The sequence below is a fragment of the Lygodium microphyllum genome, chromosome 8 (assembly GCF_053477565.2).
Source record: "Lygodium microphyllum isolate KBCC chromosome 8, Lygodium_microphyllum_v1.1.10, whole genome shotgun sequence".
NCBI classification, from domain to species: domain Eukaryota; kingdom Viridiplantae; phylum Streptophyta; class Polypodiopsida; order Schizaeales; family Lygodiaceae; genus Lygodium; species Lygodium microphyllum.
In genome coordinates, this window is record NC_141142.1 from 16,303,388 (window position 1) to 16,329,383 (window position 25,996).

The following is a 25,996-nucleotide window of genomic DNA, read 5'->3' on the forward strand; positions in this document are numbered from 1 at the left end:
GAAGCGTGCCAAAATTTGGAAGCTTCAAGACTTAGATTCAACAAGGCTAAATGTGAATTTCAACTGAATTCAGGTGGAGGACTTGCGAGCCATTGAATCTGGGGCATTTCCATCGTCTATGAAGTGGGTGAAGGCCAATTGAATCCCCAAATCAAGTGGCAAAATAGATTGAAGACTTACTGGGCACTTTGGACAGCAAGGGGAGTTGAAATACCAAAAGGGATTGGGAGAATCCCATTGTAAGTCAACTTTTTCTTCAATAAAGCTAAAGAAATACCGAGAGAGGCATCAATTTTGGGGCCAAACGGGTGTGCATTGTCCAAGATCAGTAGGTAAGTTTGTATTTTCCAATTTGCATTTATTGTTTGTTGCTGTAATTAAGTTGTAATCAGGGATTTACCACCCTATCTGAGGAGGAAGGTTGGTTTCAACGGCCATGACCATTGCTACGACCACGTCTAGGAGCTTCCTTGCCTCTATGAGTAGAGCTAGTGGAGGCTAGTGTATCATTTGCTATACAAGGAGGGGAGCTTTATCTAATGTCTTGTAGATGTGACTCCTCTATCATGGCAGCCATGGCACGTGTTTGGGCATGGGTCACACATCAGAAGCATAGCGTATCCTCTCGAAGGAAGTCTTAGGCAATATTCTTATCAATGCACCTTTGGATGAAAGCAAAATTAATTGCCTCTTCTCATAAGCCAATCTCCGGCTTGGGAATAACCTTGCTATGAACCTCTTTCACCTTTCAGTGAAGCAATTCTCTCTCAAGATCCTGGCCTTGTAGCTTTTCCAATAACCATTGATTGGCATTCACATAGACCAACCTCTCTAGTTGGCTTGTGCTCAACCTGTTAAAGAGGGTTTAACATTTGTGAGATTTTAGAAATAAATATCTACACGACTGAAGCACAATGCATTTGAATTTACCAATGCACATATACGAGATTGAAATTTTTTTAAATTGTTTCTTTTCTTGGTATAAATATTGGTATATATGCTTCAAATATGTTCTGTTGCACTAGTAGTGCACTCTTGGGAGAGCACATGAAGAGCGAAGGACTGCACCTTAGACCTAAGGCGGCTATTTATTTCCTACCAAGACACTGCAAGATGTCTTCTTTCTTGCCTAAAGGCAACCTCTCATGCAAAATGATCATGATTACGTACAAAAAGAATCACTCTATCCTCAATCCTATTCATAGTCCAATGGTAATAAAAAATTAGTTTATATATATAATGCATTACATATTGACAATCAACATTAGGTATTTACCAATAATCAAAGTTATACACATAGCAATAAATTACAAGTCATAAGCTAAAGAGAGAGCTTACCGATCTTTTTTCTCCTTCTCAAAGACTCGATCAAGGTACTAAGTCTATCGCGACATAAGCTTTCTATCACTCCAATGATTTGTATCCTATACAAAGGATATAGGAGATATGAAACATTGTGGATTGATTTATGAAACCAATTTCATCTCTCGTTCCATATATGGGTGACATCATCAACTCTACAAGTTGCATGAAAACTCTCATTAGTAGTTTTCATTAGTAATTTTACAAAATGAATGTATAAATTAATATTTAGTATTTACCTCTTCATAGACAACTTCACAAACAAAGCATAGCAGGAAGACCTGGCCTTATAAATCTTGTGCATATAATGATAAAGTAATCTCATGGTACATCCCTTATGATCAAAGAGCCACAAGATAAAATAGAGGGTTGAATGGCTTCTTCAATAGCCTCTGCCTTACTCCAAAACCCATTATTCAAGATGTAGGTTGTTATTTACAAGTTGCATGAAAACTTCAAATTGTCCTCCTCCAAACAACTTGACTGTAGGATGTGTCTAATGCAGAGATGGCGTGATACCCTAGAGAGTAGGCTAGCTTTCCATTCTCTATCTTCCTCATCAATGCTGGAATTTTTTGAATCACTACTTTCATCATCTCCAACATCACTTTCTTGTCCATTTTGAATGATGGACCATGTTTTCATGTCAAAGATCACCCTTTTATGAGGTGGCTTCTCTAGATAGAGCTCCTATTGACCTCTATTCCAGTCTCGTCTGGACTTTATACCAATCTACCACGGTCGTTTCAAAATGAGAGGATATGCCCCAAGTTTTGCAAGCATAACATGGAAATCCAAACATGCTCATTAGTAGTTTTATGAAATGAATGTATAAATTAACGTTTAGTATTTACCTCTTCATAGAAAACTCCACAAACAAAGTATAGCAGGATGACATGGCATTATAAAGCTCATGCATATAATGATAAAGTAATCTCATGGTACATTCCTTATTATCAAAGAGCCGTAAGATAAAATAGAGGGGTACAATTGCTTCTTTGATAATCTCTGCCTCATCCCAAAACCCATTATTCAAGATATAAGCTGTTATTTCTTATGCTTTGATTGTTTGACTTCCACTCCATGCATTTCACTCCTAACTATATATGAGTCGACAAAGAGAATCTTTTGTTTGCACCATCCTAAACACGTAAATCAAAACATAAGACTTAAAACACTTGAAAGTTAAAATCTATTTATTTCATGCAAAAAATGTGCATGTTGATGCATGATGCAACATAATTATAATTTCTAATGAAAATCATAAATTATTATTTACTAAGATTAAGCACAAGAAATAAGAAGCCGTAATGTGTGTTTGCCGGCTTCACAAGGTCGTAGTGGCAAACACTTTTCAATAGAGTCAAAGCGAAGGACTTGTGAGTGATGAAATTGATTATGCGCAAGGTTTTCTCCAAGGTTCGCTCTAGCCAAGGAAGTGCCGCGATATTCTCCATCATGAGATCGAGTGAGTATGAGGCACATGAAATTCACATAATATTTGGATAGTCGCTCTCAACATAGTCACCCATCTTGGCACAATTTGAGCCATTATGTGTTATGACTTGAACCACATGTTGGGCCCTAATCTCATCTATGGCGCTCTTGATATGACAGTAAGTCCACTCGCGACTAATGCTTAAGCTAGGGGCTGAAGCATCCACCACACGTAACAATATAGTACTAGTATAACATGAAATGAAGATATTAATCATGTGTTGCCATCTTTGCGAGTGTTAAGAGTCAATAATTATCATTAGTAACTACCAACTACTAGTTATCAAGTTCGTGTATTCAAAAATTAAGAATAGAAAAAGCAACATGTATGATGTATTATGTAAATTATTAGAAAAAAACATTAAGTACAATTTTCAACTTACTCTATCACTCCATCCATCAGATATAATGTTATAGCCATATCGATGCCAACATGAATTTAATCCAGTCAGCTTGTTTTGAATGTAAGTTACTTGAGCTTCTAAGTGAATGGTCTTTAGAGACTTCGAGCTAATGGGATGCAAGCCAGTAGCTTGTGCTACAGTTGCAGCAACGAATGCATTGTAGAACTTGATATAAGCAAGTACTTGAGCAATGTTGAATGCAAGGTTGCATTGATAGAAGAATCTATGCTCCATGATCTAAGCCTGTTGCTTGAGTCTTGGAGTAAAGAGCGCTTGAAAGGTGCTTTGGCTGCCTTCCCTACCTCTCTTTCTTGATTTGCTTGCCAAGCCTTGTGAGGGTATAGCAAGTAGAGGAGTGCCCTCACCAATAAGAAAAATGCCCTTACCAACAAGAGAAGAACTAGTACCATGTGTACATGTTACCTCATGATCTATCGCGATGGAATCTGTTGGTGAAGACATATCAACCACGCTTAGGGTTGTCAAGTATGAAAGGTACGATCCGGTACAGTACGATAAAATACGATACTAATCGGTACCTTATGATTTTATAAGGTACCGTACGATATTAGTACCCAAAAAAAAAAAAAACTTGGTTATTTTGGCTAACAGATAATAGAACACATATTTAGAGCTAAAATAGTAATGTCACTTGAATTAATAGGATGAATACATGACTCGTGAGAGTAAAATGATAAAGCCTCATGCACAACATGTGTAACGTACTACTAGAAGACAGATGGGAATGTATATGCAATACATCATACAACAAAGCAAAGTGTAGGATGGATGGACAAAGAGGCTCTTCATTCGTGTGTGTGTGTGTGTGTGTGTGTGTGAGAGAGAGAGAGAGAGAGAGAGAGAGAGAGAGAGAGAGAGATGCTCTTGAATTGCATATTCATCTTGGAAGTTGGAGAGAGAGAAAAAAAAAGAAAGAAAGAAAGTTATATTAATATCTACAAAAGGCTAAGCTGGCCTATGAGACCAAAAGGTTACATACAAAATGTCTAGGAAGTTTTCCAAGTCCCAGTAAAGCTACTATCTAGTGTTATGGTGAACTAGGTGAGTAGGTACAAAATGATATACAGACTTCGATACAATCTAGAGAGAGACTTGAAATTATGAAAATAAACATAAGGCTTAGGACTTGGAAGATATTGTGTAGTCTAGGGATAAAAATAGCCTGTTTTTTGGTACGAATTGGTACGGATATGTATATAGTACGGTATACTACAAACTATACGGAATGAACTAGTCCATACATAGTACGAATGCAACTATGACCATGCTAATCCATGGCCGTAATGCTTGTGTACTTGTTGGCACATTGGAAGCAATTGAGGCGTCCTCATCATTTCGCCGTGCTTGACTTTGTCAAAATGACCAAGTGACCAGAGAGACAGTAGGTTTTGCGAGGAAAAACAGTGTACGGCAAACATTAAGAGAGAAAAGTAACAGAGAAGATGATGAAAGATGAATCATGCTGATGAAATGAATCTTATACAAGGGTGCCGTAGCACAAAGGAAGCCCTGGAGTGTAGGAAGACTACCGAAGAAGCCTCTGAGTCTGCAAACGCAGAATAAGGAGGTGTCCCTTGGAGCATGGGGACTGCCGTCGAAGGGACAGGAGCCTTTGAATTTGCAAATGTAGGGATGAAGAGTGGTACCTACGAGCACGGAGATAGCCGATGAAGTCTCTGTGTGCAGATGCAAGCATGATGAGGTGAGACCAGTTGCTGGGAGTGATGCCAAGTGGTGAGGATGAGCTAAATGTTGAAAACACAGATGAAGATAGTCTCTAGGAGGGAAACGTCAACTGTGGAGTGACATCAGAAGGGTGGGAAGCAGCGAGGAACCAAACGCGAGGTGCAACTGCCTCTGATGAAGGTGACACCTGCTTGAGAGAGATGCCAGATGGTGAGGAACCTCCCTGGCAGCCAAATGCAAGAAGGTGGAGCAGCTAGAAGGGTGGAGGATGACACCAGATAGGGCAGATGTTGACGCCAAGAGAATGTGGACTCCAAAAGCAAGGTGTAGGAGCACAGAAGATACTGTCGCCAACAATGGAGGATGTACACCAGCTAAAGAGGAGCACACTACTACCATAAATGCAGCCAATTGGAGATGAAGGCTGGCGCCAGGAGAGTGTGGAGATGGTGGTAGGAAAGAAGAGAGAGAGATGATGAAAGAAAGAGTGTGTGAGAAGACTGACGAAGAGAGAGTGGAAGTGATGGACTGAAGGATCAACCGTAAGGAATTAATGAGAGAGTTGCCTATGAATAGGCATAGTCAGACTTTAGACTTTTGTACTTCATAGAGTTGGGTTGTTAGGAGAGCTCACGCCCGTCACGTCGCAAGCTACCCCCGCTCCGTCTGATCGCACTTGCCCCAGATCGATCACGCCGTTTCGTCAACTCGCCCCTCCATGCTAAGCCCTCTCCCGCCCGAGGCCTCGCGACAGCCCGCCCCGCTTGCCCGTCTCTCCCCCCCCGCCCCGATAGTTCCCCTCCGCCCTATTGCCCCCACTCCGCCTGCCCATCTTTCGCCCCCACGCCCGATAGGCCGCACCAACAATCCGCTCTATCTGCTACCATCTTATCCATCCTCCCCCCCCCTTCCCCCCCCCCCCCCCCCCCCCCCCCCCCATCCTCCCCACCCCTCCACTGCCAAAAACAGTAGCCTCCCCCCCCCCAAATACCAAAAAAAGTAGCCCCCCTCGTCATGGATCCCTCCCAACCCTCTAGTATTTCCCTCTATCTGCAACAACTTTCCCTCCCCTCGCCATGGATCCCTCCCAACCCTCTAGTATTTCCCTCTATCTGCAACAACTTCCCCCCCCCAGGTAGCACCGTGACGTGATTGGTAGTTTTCTCAAAAGGGACGTGCAATGGGAACCTCTGGTCAGACGCCGGCGCACTCAGTGAGTGCCCCCTAGTCACACACCTTGCACATAGTCCTCTCTGAGGAGCAGCTCTTAGCCATCCAAGGTAAGGAGCTAGAGCTAATGAAAACAATGATTTATGGTCAGGTAGCAGGACATTCCCCAGCCAGGGTCCAGCTTCAGGACTTGCTCCACTCCACGCCGCGTATCGGCACAGCGCAGATTGTGGAGGTGGTCCTATTGGGCCAAGGGGTCTTCATGGTCCGGCTCAGCTCGGCAGACGTAGCTCGCGAGTTACTCGCCAGTTCACCATATGCGTCCACAAAGGGGGTCATATACATGGTCCCTTGGTACAGTGGCTTTACTGTGGAGGCGTTTGCACTCCACAACAGGTTTCTTCGGCACCCGGTCACCCTTCTTTTCCCTGGCTTGGCGATTGAGTATCGCCAGTTGGTTGAAGACTTTTGATGGCTCTTCGGCACTGTCCTTTCCACGTGTTTCGTGAATGCAGTGACAGCAGCAGAAGTCCCAAAGGTACGGGTGGCACTGAAAGAGGTCAAGAATATCCCACAGTTCCTAGATATTGAGGCAGGCGGGCACTCCCTTAGGCAGCAGGTCATTGTGACTGGGCAACCAAGGCAGTGCCTGCGCTGCCACGACTTTGGGCATCAGGTAACACTTTGTACGCGTTTCGAAGCCAACATGGCTCCGCCCACATGTCCGCAGGTGGATGCTGACGGCTTCACACGGGTCCAGAGACCACAGAGAGGGAGACCACAAGGAGAGGCGCAGCTAGCTCCTTAGACCTAGCCTCGTCAGTAGGGTGTAGGTGGGCGAGCGACCCCCCCCCGATAGAGCACTAAAGAGCCCCCCCTGTCCGTTTCACTCGATAGGACCCCAGTCCCCCCACATTCTCCACCCGTGCCACAGACTGCCTCGCTTGAGTTCCCACAGTCCCCTCATCCATCACCCCCTCCCCCCCCCCCCCCCCAAACAAATACCCGCCATGCATCTCCATCCACCCCACCATCCCTCGATCCTCTTCCCCCCCACCACCTCCCCTACCGAGCACCCCCCCTGATCCGCACCCGAGTCAGGTGAGTCCCTCCAAAACCACCCTCCTTCCACAGGAGGTGACGAGCCACACACACCTACCTCCTCCGCGCACCAGCAGTCTTCCCTCTCCCACACAACCACCAGCTCATCTGCCCTTGCCACCCGCCACACCTTCTTGAGAAAGGCACAACTATTGCCACAGAGTTGTTCCGCAATGGCCCATGGTCCTACTTGCGAGTTGCGGAGCGCGGAGAGTACCTCTAGAGGTGGGGATCTTCGTGGTTCGTAAGTCAACGAGGGGCAAGGTCCATCTACTAGCACCACTGAATGGACCAAACTACGCCTTTTTTCTTCAGTCCTCTTACTTAGGGGAGTGGATGACTACACAGATTGAGGAGTTGAAGAGCCAAGTGGCGGATCATATCTCCCAGTGGATGGGAGATGAAGGATTAGCAATGTGTGCACAACAATGGCTAGGTTGCAAGATGGACATTAACTGGTGGGCTAGTGCCGAGGTCCCACACTTGAGCATTATCTATCGAGCCCCTCCACAGTGGAGAGCTCCGAGGGACGTAATTGAGTGTCCCCCTGCACAAGTGGCCCATTTCTAAAGTGTACAGAGTCGCGATTCTCAGCATGGCTGATAGATGCATTGATAGTGCCACTTGGAGCATCTATCACCCCTATGGTCCGGCTGAGGGCCACCATGGGGGACTGGAGTTCACCATCCAGACTGGCGGCAAAGTGCACTTGCATGCCTCACAGTTTCTCCTCCTCATCAGCAGCATCCACACCAAACAGATGCGTGCTCGGTCAATCACAGGTTTCCCCATGAGCTTACACCTTGCATCTTGGAATGTGAATAGTCTCCACTATAGTGGGGCACGTGGTTCTAGGAAGTTGATTGTTCGGCAGGAGTTGCAACCTGCCCTTGCCGAACGGATCAACATCTTGCTTCTGCAGGAGCACAAGCTCACCCCCACCTAGGTGCAATAGGTGGGGAAGGTACTTTCGGGCAGCTCGCACACTTACTGAGAGCACGCCATAGGTGCGCACGACAAGAGTGGAGGTGTATGTACCTCTATTGGCCCAAGTCTCACCGCTTGTGTACGAGACCACGGGACGATAGTGGTAGGAAGGGTTCTATGGATCAGATTGGATATCGGGGACTCGTGTATTGGAGTCCTCAATGTCTATGCACCTATGGAGATAGGGCACGCAGCAGGTTTTGGGTGGAGATCGCAGATAGACTACCAGAGGTGGACTCCTAGATTGTTAGAGGAGATTTTCAACAACTTAGAGGCCTTGGCAGACTAGCAGGGTAGAGGCAGAAACTACTAGGGTATGGTTGGGGAGGAGCAAAAGGCATTGGAGGCATTTTTGCTTGCAGTTGGAGCACGTGATGCCTTGAAAGACCCTGCCTGCCATAGGAGGGAGAGGTCGTTGGACTTCTCTTGGGGATATAGGCAGCTAGGTGGAGTCCTGCTGGAGCGGTTGGACAGATTTTATGTGGGAGAGTGGGGAGGCTCTCGTGGAGGCTAGATTGAGCAGTTGGCAGGCGCCAAGTTGTCCAATCATTGCTGGTTATCCTGACACTTGACCCCCTAGCATCCGCCCTAGACAGACGATCCTGTCGGATCCCTAACTGGATCTATAGGAGGGAGGAGGTGACGAGACAGATAGAGCAAAATTGGACTAGAGAGTGGGACACGAGGGACCAGATAGCAAAGGAGGTTGCAGAGGTCGTAGCCGAGTTGAGCAGAATCTGCCAAGAGGCAGCAATACAAGCCATATAGCAGTGTTGGGAGGGGGAGAGAGCACTCCGACGGGACCTTGCAGCCCCGCAGAGATTATTGCAGGAGGCACCAGGGGATCCCACCCTCCACGCACAGGAGGTGTGCACGCGAGCAGCCATTGCTGGCCTAGAGGACAGGCGCTCCGAGTTCTCTTTCCGAACCTCAGCAGCCCTTTGGGCGCAGAAGGGGGACATGATGTGTAGGAACTGCTTCCAAGTACACCAGTCCCGCACCGCTGGAGAGCAGATACACAGCCTTCGGGATTAGTATGGGAGGACCCGTTCTAGCCCAGATGAGGTGATAGAGATTGCCACCGACTATTATACGCGCCTTTTCTAGCAGGAGACAGCTTCAGCTAGAGGACAGAGATATAGACAGCAGGTATGTGATCACATCCTGTCCCTCGTCACACAGGAGATGGGACGCTCCCTCCTAGCCCCCTTCACAGAGAAGGAACTAGAGGAGGCTTTCCATACACAGGATGGGCAGAAAATCCCAGGGGAGGATGGCCTCTCTAAGGCCTTCTTCACTACCTACTGGGAAGTGGTGAAGGACCTTCTACTAATGGCCTTCCACGAGATTTTTACTTCAAGATAGATGCCAGGGAGTCCCTCAGCAGGCCTTATAAGTCTTCTTTCCAAAGGGGCAAACCAGTTGGAGCTCTCTCAGTGGAGACCGATCACCTTATTGTCAGTGGCCTATAAGGCACTGGCAAAGATGATTGGTAGGCGACTACGCCCCGTGCTTCCAGATATCATCCATGACACACAGACAGGCTGTGTCCCGGATAGGAGCATCCTAGACAATGTATTTACCTTCTTTGAGGCGAGAGAGTGGGCACAACACAGTGGGCAAAGACTGGCAATACTACTCTTGGATTTCGAGAAATCTTATGACAGGGTGGACTAGGATTTCCTAGAGGGCACCATGGTGAGGTTGGGATTCCCCCATGCTTGGATTCGTGGGGTCTCCGGCCTGCATAGATCGGCCACCAACAGGGTTCTCATAGGTGGAAGGCGAGGGGAGGAGTTTCGACCGGAGAGATTGGTTCGACAGGGCTGCCCCTTGGCCCCATACCTGTTCCTACTCTTCGCAGAGGCGATGTCTCACTTCCTCAAGTCACATTTAAGCGGATTACGCAGCCTTCGACTTCTATTGAGAGAGGAGAGTGAGTTGTTAGACTCAGAGTTTGCAGATGATATAGCCCTCTACATAGAGGACGATGAGTTGATGCTGGAGAGAGTGAGGCTGGCTCTTGACGTGTTCTAGTTTGCACCGGGAGCAAAAATCAACTGGTGAAAGTCGGTTGGTTTCCTCACAGACCCAGACTCTAGCACGTAGTGGGGCGTCCACCTGGGATTTAGATGGGTGAGTAGAGGGCAGACCGTCCCGTAGCTAGGGTTCCAGGTGGGACTCGACATCACTCCTGCCCAACAATTTCTTCCTGTCCTTGATTCTATTCGGAGGAAACTAACCTACTAGAGCACGGTTCGCCTCTCACTAGGCGGACGAGCCCTGGTGGTTAACCAGGGCCTCCTAGTGAAGGCCTGGTACATCGCCTCGTGTTGGTGCTTATCCTCATCGTGCGTAGTGCAACTTCGCCGGCTAGTGTGGAATTTCCTTTGGTCAGGGTCTAATGGTTCGAGGGAATCCAGGGCCAAGGTTGTGTGGGCGACCATCATACAACATAGGTCAAAGGGAGGTCTTGGGATCATAGACCTAGGGTATCAGAGTATGGCCCACTTGGGCAAGCTAGTTATCCGCGGTCTCACACCAAGTGCGCAGACCTGGAAGGTCTTATTGCAGGAGGGTCTTTAGGATTGTAGACCTAGGCTTGGTGGTGCGTGGAGGCCATCCCTGAGATGGATCTTCACATCAACCTAGATCACCTCCCCCAGATCACCTTTCCTTCGCAGCTTACTCCATGTGTGGTAGGGCCTCCGTAAGGTCCTAATCCAGAGCCCCCCAGGCTACCAAGAGGAAATAGACCATTAGCCGGTGATCTGGAACGTCCATGTCAAATATCGGGAAGGGGCGCAGATTGATGAGCGCCCCCACATCCAGTGGGCTGGATGGGACGCGGACCCGGCTCATATCATCATGACATGGCGAGAGGTGTATAGGATGCCGAACAAGGAGGTGTTGTAGCGAGTATCAGCATGTCAGAGAGGAGTGGAGTTGAGGAGAAGAGAGATAGACGCAACAATTTCTCCTCCGGAGTGGCTTGCTCCCTCGATACGAGAGTGGATAGAGCCCCAGGAGGTACGGACAGCTAGGTTTTCACCAGCAAGCATCCCCCTTCAGGTGACAGGTAGAGTGGGAAGCGCTCCACAGTGGACTTTCTTCGCCGTTCAGGAGGGGGGACGTCTGGCCCTTGACAGAGGGCAACAGGATGAGGGGATTGCCACCCTCTCGTGGAGAAGGATTCGGGTGGTGGGGCTTCAAGGAAAGACATGGCGACTGGACCCCTATGTTTTCTGGAAGGAGCTCAGGGAGTAGCGCCTTTGGATTTGGGAGGGCAGACCAATTGATGAGTTGGAGTGGGATGAAGGAGAGTGGCTATGGCCGGCCTCTACAATCGCCAAGAAGCCACCCAGGTTCCTAGAGTACACTGCTAGGGTTGGCAGACATGTACTGATACAGGAGGATATGGACTAGGCGCCGTCACACAGCAGGCAGTGGGTGGAGCACAGCATCAGGGAGCCCTTCCGATGGACCTTCTGGCCCTGCCTATGGGATAGCTAGAGGCCGAGGAGGGTGTCGTACTTTCTATGGCTGGTGGCACATGGAGGTTTGGCAGTGGGAAGTTGGCTTGCCGAGATGCTGAAGGAGAGAGGTTGTAAGCGTTGCACACAGCAGCCTTTCGAAACTCCAAAGCACTGCCTTTGGTCATGTGAGGAGGCACAACTCACGTGGAGAGGAGCATGCTGCATCCTTTGCCGTATAGCACCCAGCCTTGGGTGTATCTCATGGGAAGCTTTCTGTTGGTAGGTAGTTAGCCAGGGCCGTCACCTTTTGTATGAGGCCGAGATGCAGGACACCATATTCATGATCGAGGCAGGGTCATGTGCAGTGGTCGGTATGGAGGCTCTACCCATTCGCCAGGTATTGGAGTCCACAGCAGACCACTTGGAGGTATGGGAGATCATAGAGTCTTACTGGATGGCATATATGGAAGGCGCGGTGTCAAGAGGCTTTCGGCGAAGAGAAACTTTCAGCACATGCGACCTTAGCAGAGCTCTGAACCTCCATCATCCACTCCCTCCGCGGCCGATGGGATCAGGTGTAGGGCGAGTCCAGGGCGAGTCAGGAGCTCCGAGGTCACTCTATGCGCACTTGGGGCGGCCACAATCTGCTCTTCGTGATGCAGGCAAGCAACCTCAGTTGGTGATACACACCCCCCCCCCACCCCAACCCCCATGGCTTCTAGCCCCCATCCCCTCCAGACCACCTTGAGAGGCTTGTATACATGATGTATTGGTGACTTTGCATCAGCTCCAGCTAGTCTGTTGAGCATGAACACTATGTTGTAATCAGTTTTTTTGAGTAATATAATCAGCCATATTTTACTTGCAAAAATAATAAATAGGCATAGTCAGTCTAGGGTGGCGCCCCTTTTTGGGGCTGCAAACCCTAAACGCAAACCCTAAATGCAAAACGCAAAAATACAAAAACACAAACTACCTGTGAAGGGCTTTTCAACACTCCCTCTCATACCCAAAAAGGGGAACAAGAGAAGAGTGAGACAGAGATGCAATGCTACATGCTAAAGAATGCTCATGTAGCAAGTGCCACTTGGTCAATGTCCCTCGTGGGGAAATTGTTCACTTTCCCAAGCGCCCTAGTACAAAGATGATGAAAGCATGCAATGCATAGGAGGAATGTTGGACTTTGTGTGGTACCGAGAACCATAAGGATATGCTCGTACTTGGTCTCGGGAGTTGGCTCCATGTTGACCAAGGGACGAAGAAGATCCACCCTATAATCTGAGAATACCACTTGAAAGGAGACCTTTGAAGATAGTTAGGAGACTGGATGAGATGTAGAATTCGAAACTCAACCTCAGGAGAGAAGCCACTAGCTCCGTGACTCCATATGCTGGAAGGAATAGGAAGGCCTAGCCACCAAGTCGTTGCTAAAGACCTAAGGGCCCCAATCTAGGGAGATCCTCTAGATCCTGGGTATGAGTAGAGGAATTGACTGCTCAAAGGAGAGCCACTCCTCGAAAGTGAAAGGTGGTGGTGTGTGAAGAACTTCATGGCACATAGGGTCCCTCTCTGAATCAGAAGGAGTAGAAGTAGGAGTCCCCTCTGAAGCCGAAGAATAACTGGAAGCCCCCTCTGAGGGCAAAGTAAGAAATTCCCCCTCTGAATCCCAGTTTGAGAGAGAAAGGGAATCCAGCCACCCATGGCTCAGAGACTACGAAGCATCTGATGACAAAGAAAGTGTTGCCGGTCGTGCTGAAGAAGACATCTAGGGCTCAGAAGAAGAAGCCGGAAAGCACCGAGAATTGGCCTCTCAAACCTGAGTGGAAGAGGGTGGGGAAGGAGACTCAGGATGAGCCAAGGGTGGTGAACAGTCACAGGCTCTCAAGAGAGTGGATTGTGGAGGAGATGTGGGCCGTGGAAGCCATTGTACCTGGAAGTGGGTGGGGGAAACCTCCGTGCGATGGGGTGGTCTCTAGGAGGGCTTATCGCCTCATAAGGTCTTAGAGCCTCTGTGTGCTTGAAAGGACTTAGTGTGTGTCGGTTGCAGCTTATTGCCTTGAGCATAATACTCTGATAACCGATGCAGAACAATCTCTGTGGCCCAAAAAGGATAGGTGGCACAAGGAGTGCTTGGTAGTAAACGCATATACTCCGAGGGGTGGGGAGCAAAGGTCAAAGTGGAATCTGTGAGTGGAGACGCCATGGTACTGGGGTGGCAAATTGGAGAAGGGAGGGTGGCAGGGAGAAAAAGGATATCTCCCAATGCGTAGTAGATACCGAATGCGCCACCGGTCTTTGTCTTCTTTAATGAGGAGGATCTTTGTGGCTCTTTGAGCACCTCTGGCTCTGATACCATGTCAAAATGACTAAGTGACCACAAAGACAGTAGGGTTTGCAAGGGAAAACACAAAGTGTGTACGGCAAACACTGAGAGAGAAAAGTAACAGCGAAGATGATGAAAGATGAATCATGCTGACAAAGTAAATCTAATACAAGGGTGCCATAGCACAAAGGAAGCCCTGGAGTGCGAGAAGACTGCCGAAGAACCCTCTGAGTCTGCAAATGCAGGATGAGGAGGTGTCGCTTGGAGCAATAGAGACTACTGCCGAAGGGTGAGCAGCCTTTGAAATGCAGGGATAAGAGTAGTATCTACGAGTAGGGAGACAGCCGTCTTCAAACTCAAGCCTGATGAGGTGACGCCAGCTACTGGGAGTGACGCCAAGTGGTGAGGATGAGCTAGATGCTGAAAACGCAGATAAAGATAGCCTTGGGGAGTGAAACACCAGTTGTGGAGCGATGTCAGAAGGGTGGGAAGCAGCCAAGAACCAAATGCAAGGTGCAACTGCCTTTGATGAAGATGTTGCTTGCTTGAGAGAGACGCCAGATGGTGAGGAACCTCCCTGGCAGCCAAATGCAAGAAGGTGGAGCCACCAGAAGGGTGGAGGATGACGCTAGATAGGGTGGATGTTGACACCAAGAGAATGTGAACTCCAAACACAAGGTGTAGGAGCACACTACCACCATAAACGCAGCCAATTGGAGATGAAGGTTGGCGCCAGGAGAGTGTGGAGATGGTGGTAGGAGAGGAGAAAGAGAGATGATGGAAGAGAGAGTGTGTGAGAAGACTGACGAAGAGAGAGAGGGAGTGATGGACTGAAGGATCAACCGTAAGGAATGAATGAGAGTGGCCTATAAATAGACAAAGTTAGTCTAGGGTGGTGTCCCTTTTTGGGCCTGCAAACCCTAAACGCAAAATGCAAAAACACAAAAACACAAATTGCGGGTAAAGGGTGTCTCAACAGACTTGAATTTCCACCTCCACTCGTGTGATTTCTCTTTGCTTGTTACCATTCTTGTTCAATTTGTTGTCAAGTTAGTGGCCTTCTTAGGAGTGACCACACCTTGGTCAATTTTTCTCATGTACCTCCATTTGCTAACAAAATACCCTTGGGTACTCTCTTATAGCCGTGTCCACCCTTGCTCATCGTCCATGTGAAAGGCGCTCTTGTCTAGGTAAAACTCCTTTGCAATGTGTCCCTACAAAACTTGCAAACTACAATTTTGGTTCCGGATGTTTCATAGTGATGTACAAACAAGGTATCATTCTAAACATTGTTGGGTTTTCACTCACGCCTATGTGCACAGAGGAGTGTCGGTGATCAGTAGGACACTGGGGCACTTTTTACTCTCGGTATGAGACTTATTGTCTTCTTTCGTATGTGCTTCTGTCACACACTTACGGGCACTTATCGTGTTCGGGTGTGAACACCCCCTACAACCCTAAGGTTTAAAGGTTCTACTTCGTACTTTCATTTCACACTCTTTCAATCTATTGCATTGGGTGTCGTGCTTCACGCTCCACACTGTCTATTGCACTCTGAGCTGAACTTTGATCCTCTTTCCTTCTCATATTTGGTATTAGAGCTGAGGCTCTGCTCAATTCAGCTCTGCTCAGCATCCAGGAGTTCCCGCTCAGTCCAACTCTGTTTGGTGGAAGAACAAGAGTCCTATCCACTTCCTTCAGTAGCTGCCACTTCCCAGCGGAAGGTCGTCCTGCACCACCAATGCCAGCTCCAGCTGCGCCAATACTGCCCCTCCTTGCGTCGCCCAGCCCCAGTCTGCGTGTGTCTTCCTGCTCTGCCTGCACCTGTTGTGCGCCCCCTGCGCTTGGCCATGCTCCTAGGTGCGCCGCCTTCAGCTCCTCCAGCTCTGCCTGTGCCTCTTCCAGCTGCTCCACCCCTGACCAGCGACCTGGGCCACGCCGCCTCTGGTCATGCCCGCTCCTGCTGACCGACGCCCAGCCTACCTATTATGCCCCTGTGCCGCCTGCCCCGCCTGGCATGTGCTGCCTTCGCCTGCCTAGAGTAGCGGCCCTGGCCTGTGACATGCCCCCACCACGCATCAGTAGTGATCGTGCCACCACGTCAGTTGCACAAGACTACAGCTGTGCCTATATCTGCATCTGCTGCCTCCAGCTCTGCCTCCAGCTCGACTGATTTTAGAGGTTATTTTTTAAAATTTACTTTTTTATTCCAAATTCATCTTTGGAAAAGGGGGCTTCTGCCTGGGCAGGCATAGAACTCTGGATACGTGTCTGGGACACAACTGATGCAAAAATTTCTTATCAATCAAGTCAAGAATTTTGGGGCTTTTGGGTTTTGTGAAGACATTGGTACATGCAGAGCAGTAGCAGTCTGAAATAGACTGTTTTTGAGCATTTTGGAGCAAAAATTTTGGGGTTTTTGCTCATACAGTGTTGCTGAACATTGAATGCACCTTGGACTGCGTGCATTATAGACAGTTTTGATAGAGTGTACCTCAATGTACTAGTTACAACAAGCTATTTGCTGTAATTTCTGGAAATTTTGGAGATTTCTAGGCTATTCCAGCTTGGACATTGCTCTTTTGCCTTCTATCGGTATTGATTATCATGGCAAATCAGGGAAATGTATTTATCTATGTATCGAAAGAGGACAGATTGGATGGTAACAATTACTCACTTTGGTCCTTCATGATGAAGAATGTGTGTGTTGCAAAAAATCTTTGGGATTATGTCAGTGGAGAAGAAGTTAGGCCTGGAGTTGTAGCTCTTGCTACTCCCCCTCCAGGAGAATGTGGACAACAGGCACCTTAGCGTGCTCCACTTCAGGCACTTCCCCAAAGATCAGCAGCTCAAAAAGCATGGGATACACGGGGTGCATAGGCTTTGTTGCTGATTGCATTGGTCATTCAACAATCCATCATCCCCCACATTTGTTCGGCAACTTGTGCACAAGAAGCTTGGCTAACTTTGGAGCAGATGTTTGCTGGTAAGAATGAGACTCGTATCTCTTTCTTAAAGAAAGAGTTAGAGACATTGAAGATGGATGAGGGTGATTCTATGCAGGATCACTTGAACAAAATTCAGGACTTGCGTGAGCAACTTATGAATGTTGATGAGTACTATTCAGATACACAGCTGATATCTACTACATTGAACTCGTTACCTCCTTTGTACTTGGCTTTCCACACTACCCTAAACCTCACAATGAGGATAGTCCCATAGCCTCTTTTCTTTCTTCAGTTTGTCAATTTGCTTCTAGAGAAGGAGCAAACAAGAAGAAATAGTGGTGTGGTTATCATAGCCTTTGAGCAGGCTTTTATGGCTAGACAGAAGGGCAAAGGCAGCTAAGTAAAGAATGCTCCGCAGAGATTTGGGACTTCAGGCATCTCACACGGAAGTAAAAAACAAGGGGGCATGCAAGCCAAAAAGGAAAAATGCCATTATTACAAGAAGCTAGGACACTACATCACTGAGTGTAGAAAGCACATCGCCAAGAAGAAGAAAAAGAAATTAGGAATGTCTGTTTCTCATGCTCCTTCCACTGCTACTAAGTCTGATCCTTTATTGCAGACATGGACTATTGCTTTTACACATGCAATTATGACACTTCTTGGGCTAATCAAGCATTTAGCTCTATTGAGGATGCATGCACTTGGTTTTTCGACAGCGGTGCTTCTAGGTACATCACATCTCACAAAGATTTATTTGCTTCTGTTGGTGTCTGTATAGTGTGCCAACAATGCATCATACCATGTTAGAGATATTGGAGAGATTGTGCTCAGAGCCATGATGGCTCTATTCTTCGCCTACAGGATGCTTTGTTTATGCCCGGTATTAAGAAGAATTTGCTCTCTATTTCTTCTTTGGCACGTTGTGGATTGCAAGTCACATTTGATGATGACAGATGCATGGTGAGAGACAAGAAACACATGACTTTGGTCTTGATTGGCACTTTATGTCATGGGTTATATGAGTTGGATACTCTTTCAGTTGATCAGTCGGCGTACTTAGCATCCACTCTTACTCTTGCTATGATATAGGTAGAGTTATGGCATGCTTGCATGAGGTTGGGGCATGTGAACTTTGGTAGCTTGATGCTCTTACAGCGTACATAGATGTTAGATGGATTACCTCTTTTGGAGAGAGACCTCTTGAGCACTTGTGTGAAGGATGTATTTTGGAAAAAATGCATCGGTTTTCGTTTCCCTGTGATGTTGCCTTTAGATCCACAATCAGGTTACAATTAGTGCATTCAAATGTATGTGGGCCTATGCAAATAAATTCATTGGGAGGATGTTACTATTTTATGACTTTTATTGATGATTTTACTCGATTCTGCTGAGTCTACTCTTTGGTGGAAAAGTCAAAAGTGTATGATGCATTCTTGGATTTTGTTGCACTTGTTGAGAACCAATATCGCTATAAAATAAAGACTCTCCATTCGGACCAAGGGGGGGAATATATGTCCTCTATGTTGAATTTCTTTTTGAAGCAGAAGGGCATTGTTCATTAGTTTTCTATTGCTTATACTCCATAGCAGAATGGGGTTGCAGAGAGGAAGAATTGGTCACTCATGGAGATGGCCAGATGTATGCTGAAAGCAAAGAGCTTGCCACATAGTTTTTGGATGAAAGCCGTTATGTATGCTTGCCATGTTTTGAACAGATGCCGCACCAAAGCATTAAAGAAAATTACACCTTATGAGGCTTGGAACAGCCGGAAACCTTCTCTTGGACACTTTCGTACCTTTGGGTGTCTTACGTATGTACACATTCCCCAAGTACTCAGAAAAAAGTTAGATAACAAGGCTATCACATGCATTGTTGTGGGATATAGTAGTGAGAGAAAAGGCTACAAACTCTATGATCATGTCTCTAAAAAGGTGTTTGTTAGTAGGGATGTACTCTTTGATTAAAAATGAGAATTATCCCTTGCTAGTTTAGACACATATCAGGCTGCGCGTGATGTATTTGAAGGGCTGCTGCCCATTCCATTTGGTGATTCAGCTAGAGTTTCAGCAAGTAAACTTAATGTTCAGCTAGTTGGTCCATTGAAAAATGCAGAAAATCAGCCATTGGCTGATCTGAATATTCAGCAAAGTGCCGAAATTGAAATTCAGCAAGAGCTTATGCACAGTCAGGAGACAACACAAACGCCTAGATGGTATTTACAGACTATGAAAGATAGTCATCTGGATACACCTATGGCTGGTTGTACTAGAAGGCAAGCTCGTATGCATGATATTGCACATACCATGGAGTTTGTTATGGCAGCAAGCACACTTGATGATGAGGAGCTTGAATGTTTTGAGGATGCACAACAAAGTGTGCATTGGATAGTAGCAATGCAAGCTGAATTGGATTCTATAACTAAGAATCAAACATGGAATTTAGTGTCTTTGCCCTTTGAGAATAAAACCATGGGAACAAAATGGGTCTACAAGCTAAAATGGAATGCATATGGATCCAATGCACATAAGAAAGGCATTGACTATGAGGAGACATTTGCACCTACCTCTCGAATGACGACCATCAGGTCTATGGTTGCTTTGGCTGCCCATTATGGATGGACTGTGCATCAGTTGGATATTAAAACTACATTTTTACATGGGGAACTTCATGAGGAAGTATATGTATAGTAGCCCATTGGTTTTGCAGTTGAGGGATCCGAACACTTGGTTTGCAAGCTAAAAAAGGCTTTACATGGTTTGAAACAAGCTCCTAGAGTTTGATATGCAAAGATAGATGCCTTTTTGCTCAGCCAAGGGTTTATAAACAGCTCATCTAAGTCTACCCTTTACGTATGTAAAGAGAGGGGATCCATGGTGATCATTTGTCTATATGTTGATGATCGTTTGCTTACAGGGACACATGCTGATCAGATTTCAGCATTCAAACAAAATTTGCAACAAACTTTTGAGATGTGAGACTTGGGGTCTTTGCATTATTACTTGGGCATTCAGCTCATACATGATGCTGAAGGTATTGGTTTATCACAGGTAAGATACATTGGTAAACTTCTTGAGAAGTTTGGCTTATAGGATTGCAAGCCAGTTTGTATACCAATGAAACCTGGACTAAAGATGTCATTACTTGATGACAGTGATTTGTTTGATATACACACATATGTTTCAGCAATTGGATGTCTTATTTACCTATGCAATACTAGGCCAGACATATAATTTGTAGTTTCAAGCCTAAGCAGATATATGCATCAGCCACGCATGTCACATTGGCAAGCTGTTAAGTGTGTCTTTCATTACTTGCAGGGTACTAGATCTCTTGGATTGCTTTATGCCAAGGAGGGACCACTCCGGTTACATGCTTACAATGATTTTGATTGGGCTGGTGATTATGATTCACGTCACTCCACTAGTAGCAATTGTTTCTTTCTTGGCTCATCTTGCATATCTTAGCTTAGCAAGAAACAATCCACTGTTACCACATCGTCATGTGAAGCTGAATACAAGGCAACTTTCACTACCACAGTTGAATGCGTATGGATTAGATGCTTGCTAGTTGATCTGGATGTATCTATCATGGCACAAAACCCAGTGTTTCATGCACGCATAAAACACATTGAGATACATTATCACTTTGTCCGAGAGAGGCTACATGCAGGTGATATTAGCCTTGTCTATTATCCTACCACCAATAATATGGCAAACATCTTCACCAAAGCTCTTCCTCGTGATGACAAATTTGAAGCATTTCGCAATGCTTTAAATTTGATCTCCTTTGGTGGGGGATGATCCTTGTACTTTTGATCACTCTTCACTCTACGGGGGTTTGTTGGGTTTACGTCTACACTCACAGAGGAGTGTCGGTGATTAGTAGGACACTGGGGCACTTTTTACTCTCGGTACGAGAGGTTTTTTCCCCTAGACTTATTGTCTTCTTTCGGTTGTGCTTATGTCACACACTTACGGGCACTTATCGTGTTTGGGTGTGAACACCCCCTACAACCCTAAGGTTTAAGGGTTGTACTTTGTACTTTCATTTCACACTCTTTCAGTCTATTGCATTGGGTGTCATGCTTCACTCTTCACACTGTCTACTGCACTTTGAGCTGAACTTTGATCCTCTCTCCTCACAAACATCTCGATTATAATCTTTGTGAGGAGCCATGAAGATCCAAGTCCAAGGCTCAAGCCTTAAGGTGGATGGAAGAGGAGAGAGAGATGGAGAAGGAAGAGAAGAAAGAGGAGTAGAGTAGATAAAGGAGGGGAAAGAGAAAAAGAAAGAGTAGATAGAAGAGTACAAAGAGATGGAGGAGTAGAAAACGATGGAGGAGGAGAAGGAGAAAGCCATGGAGGAGGAGGTGGGTTGGGACTAGCAACTTGCGTGAGATGAAAGGAAGCAGAGAGATTAGCATATTTGGAGAAAAAGCAATCTTTCAATGTTTTGGATAATCCCAGGATATTTCGTTTCGTTTTGCGACCCCATTTCATGAAACCAATGAAACGTTTCGGGGTTTCACATTTTGTAGGTACGAAACACATTTTTTGGTGACTATGTAAAAAAGTGAGGCACAAAAGGATATTTGCTAGCCCTATTCAAGGATTAGAGCCTACCCTGACAAGCCTTGCAAGCTTCTTAATGTGATACAAGATGGGACAAAATATATCAATTTTACATACCAAACTACCACCCCGCAATTAATTGAAAGAAAATACCAAGGAAGAGTGCAAACATACGTTTTCATATCTTTTGCTTTACTCTGAGCATGTAATGCTGCCTAATTTACGGTATATATTTGAATAGAAAAAAAAATCACTGCCTTATTGACTACTAAACGAATCAAAATGGACTGCCATAAGAAATGGTTATTAGGATTCTCCCAAGCTTAATGCACAAGCTAATAAGGGCAACGATACTTTTTATGTTTCAGATCATGAATGCACAAGTTCATTATTCAGAATGGGGCCATAAGCTTCAAATGACCCAAAAGGCTTGCTGGTCATTTATGACAGCAAGAGCAATTGGTTAGCAGGAGGAGATTGAAGAATCTCAAGTTGTACTCCTTCCAATTGAATGAAAGCTAACGAAATACCGCAAGGGGCGCCAATTTTGGGGCCAACAGGGTGTCTACTATCCAAGAATGTTATGGTAAAGTGTGCATTTCATTTTATGTGCATTTATTTATTGTTGTAATTAACTCTTAAATCAGGTTATCACCACCCATTCCAAGAAGGAAGGCTGGTTTCAGAAGGAACTGTCACCTACTTCACAAAAGGTTGCATTTGATGTTGCAGACACCAAAATGCTAGTAGAAAACAGGCGGCCTTTAAGAGAACTACAGTATTTTAGCAAAATGATGATCTTTATGGCTGCATTTTGCAATTTGTCTCGTTGTCTTTGCAATAGATCAGCTCTATGTGTCACTTAGGCAATGATACCATGTGAGTGCACAACGCAAAGGAAACACAAACATAGAAACAAAGAAATAGGGAGAGACTACAAGAAAAGAAGACAGAAATCTGCACTGAACAAGGATCAATCCTTGCACATAGCCCACGGTGTCAATGAGGGCACTAGATCAAGCTAATGATGATGGCAACACTAGAGAAGGAGGAATATAACGAAGTCGGACTATGCACAACTACCCCCAAATCTGGGCGACCTATACCATGGGCCCTAAAAATGGGTTGACCAGCATTTAATGTTGGTCATGACCAACAATAAATGCTGCAAAAATGTCTAGTAACACAGTAAAAATGCCAATGTGGTTGGATACTATCACAAGGATGTGAAATTTTGAGATGCATTAATCTTACTAATAACATTTGATTAAGTTATTAATCAAATGTGCAAGGTTGTTTAGCACATGTGATGCACATGGTAATTATTTCATGGTAACAAGCCAAGGACCCTAAGGATGTGGTGGGTGTCAAAGGCAAAAGTTGTGATAAGTTAAGCAAGGTGGGCTTTGGGGATCAGTTGGTGTTAGTTTTGACCGTGGGAGAGTTATTTGGTCAATAAGTGTCAGTGGTGACACTAGGGACTAGCATTATTAATTAATCAATGTCTGTCTAAGGGTCAACAAAGGTTGGAGACCACTCCAAGTTGCTAAAGGCCTAGCCAATTTTATTATGAATGGACATATCTAATTTTGGGCAGGGTCAGAAGGGCTAACATTAATTTTCAAGATTATTTAATTTTGAAAATTAATTAAATGGTTGGATAGTGCTGAAAAATAGGTTTAGAAGGCTCCCACTTGGCAAAAATGCCAATGCAAACTAAGAGAACGTTTTTAGGGGCTGAGTCTCAGTCATTCAATCAATTTATAGCTTAGCAAAGGGAGAGAGAGAGCTGCTGGTCCATTTTCTGATCAAAGAACAACAATTTGCTACAAAAGACAGCCATCTGGAGGCCTCAAAAGGTAGGGAACAGCAGGGAGTCACCTTCCAAGGATTGGAATTTTGAACTCGCCTAGCAATAGATGACTGAATTAAACGTAGCCTGGGGCTGGCAGCAAGCAAAATTTAGGGTTTATCACAAAGAAAATCAGATTTCTCTCTTGTCTTGGCTTTCTCTTACCTTCTCCAACCCATTCTTAGGATATCTCAGCATTTCTCAGTCATTTTAAGCAAATCTCACCCAAATTTAGTGGAGAACTGAGAGATCTTTGCTATAAAGCCTAAATTTTTGCAGAAATTAGGGTGTAGCAGCCACCTTGGGACCCATGCCAACAAGAAAAGGCATTGTACACTGAAATCAGCGCCTGAAATTTGTGGAATTGACAAATATTTCAGATGCTAGGTCATCCATTGTGAAGTTGGGCAACTTTTGGCAAGTTGGTGGTTCCATTTGTGCAATTCATGGGTGAAAATCAAGGGGCAATTGGCCCAAATTGCTTGCTAATTGTATGTACAGCAAGGTGCTTTTGGATCAGCAAAGGAGATTGTAGAATCTCAACTAATACTCAATCTATTAGCAAAAAAAGTTAAAGAAATACTGAAAGGGACACCATTTTGGGGCCAACTGGGTGTCTATTGTCCAAGATTATTAAGGAAAATTGTGCATTTCAATTTATGTTTATTTTTTTATTGTTGTAATTAGTTGCTTAATGAGGGATTTACCACCCTTTCCAAGAAGGAAGGCCAGTTTCAAATATTGTCGGATAGATAAAGTCAACCTAGGAATTTCAAAACGTACTCAAGCACATAGAAAGCTGACAAAAGGAGGAAATGTATAGAAATGCACTTAGATGGCCTCTAGAGTGAGATATCTCCTTCGTCAAAACAAGTGACAAACATGTTAGAGCTCCTAAAGTCCTCGTCTAACTCAGACTAAGGTTCACAAGCAGAAGATGACAAAGCAAGACAAACATGATTGCTAAGAGATACCATGTAGAGATACGGTAGGGTTTGCAAAATAAAACACAAATTGTACAACCACAATTAAAATGCAGTGAACTCAAACACAAATCTGAAAACCCAAAAATGCAAAAAAGTGCAAAAACACAAAAACGAAGGTAACTAAATAACGAATGAATGAAAAGTGTTGAATAGTGAATGAATGTGTTCAAATGCTCAAGGTTAGAGTTGTCCAACAGCCAATGACTCTTATGGGAGTGAGCTAAGGGAGATGCTTGATGTGTGTTGTCCATTGGAGATGGATCCCAAGTGCAGTAACCACCAATTAGAGCAAAGGCCGATGAAGAAAAGTGCTGCAAAATGACCTACTAGAAAGTGCTCCAAATGATGAAGAGGAGTAAGTAGCTTGAAGATATGAAAATGCGGCAGTCCACTAGGCCATTAAGGCAGCAGATGGCTTCAGCAATCAAATAGAGGGCTGAAGTGATAGGGTAGCAACTGGAACCAAATGCAGGTATGGGTAGCCTTCAAATGACCATGGTAGTAGCTAGAGATAATGAGGAATGAGTTGGCAGCAGCAAGAGGAGGAGCTGGCAGCCACATGATGATGAACTAGGGATAGACTAGGATAACTTGCAAAAGAAGGGATGCAAGTGACCTAGCACACTTTCTATTTGTGGATGATGAACCAACCAAAAAGTTGGGAATTCGCTTATGGGATGGTTTAATGAGCTAATGAAGGTCTAATGTGTAATGCACCTTTTTTTAGCTTAACAAGAGAATAGTTATGGGAGGAGGGAGATACCCATTACTAGTTGAAGGTACATGTATTTCTGTCATTTGGCTATAGCTTCAATTGTCCTCAACTTGGACTCATGTATTCAATGTTGAACCGAGTGATTGGGATGGAGATTGTGATTGGATAATGAGAGGACTTGGGTGAACCCCGAAGCAACAATTGGGCCAAAAGATGGCATGATACCAGACCCATTTCCTACACCTCTCTTAGGATGGATTTATCACACACTCATCACACTTAGACCCACACTCCTGCATCATCTTGGATGGACCATTGACTAGATACATACCTTGTCACACCCTTGCAGACAGAGATAGGAAGGTGTCATGGTATGAGGGTATTGTGTGAAAGGACCATACCTGCCAATTATTTGGGATGGAGTTAAAGTTACAAGAGCATTACATCTGTCAATGGATTTTGTGCTAAGAGATAAAAGGGCGATATCATTGCCTTTTTTCAAAGGGCTTTGGATCATTACACTAGATCATGGAAAATGAGGGCGAGAGATATCTAGGGTTGTTCTTACTTGAGCTTTGATGCCATAGGAAACCCTCTTGAAAGATAGTAAAGCCATAGAGACAAGAGAGCCACTTCTCAGATAGGATGGATTGGCTAAGTTATCCCTATTTTGAAGCATTTCCGCTTCTCTTCTTCCACTTTTGGACATCTCCAATTAGATATGTTGGATGTTCAACTTGCTATCCTTGAGTCTCCGTGTTCTGCACTACTAGGACCAAGTGCCTACTAGCTAAATCACTGAATCTCCAATTGTCAATTGTCTTGCATTAGAGGTGCTTTTCATCTGTCTCCAATTAGAGTGTTATCAATTCAACTTGCTGTTTTGAAACCTCT

General features: G+C 45.3%; 1 protein-coding gene and 1 pseudogene across 2 annotated transcripts in view; one reads left to right on the forward strand and one right to left on the reverse strand.

Annotated features, from left to right (window-relative positions):
• Positions 1-25,996, forward strand: part of SGR2 (shoot gravitropism 2 (SGR2)) — a 279,626-nt gene that overhangs the window by 148,063 nt on the left and 105,567 nt on the right. The window lies entirely within an intron of this gene.
• Positions 749-16,280, reverse strand: LOC148032014 (uncharacterized; annotated as a pseudogene).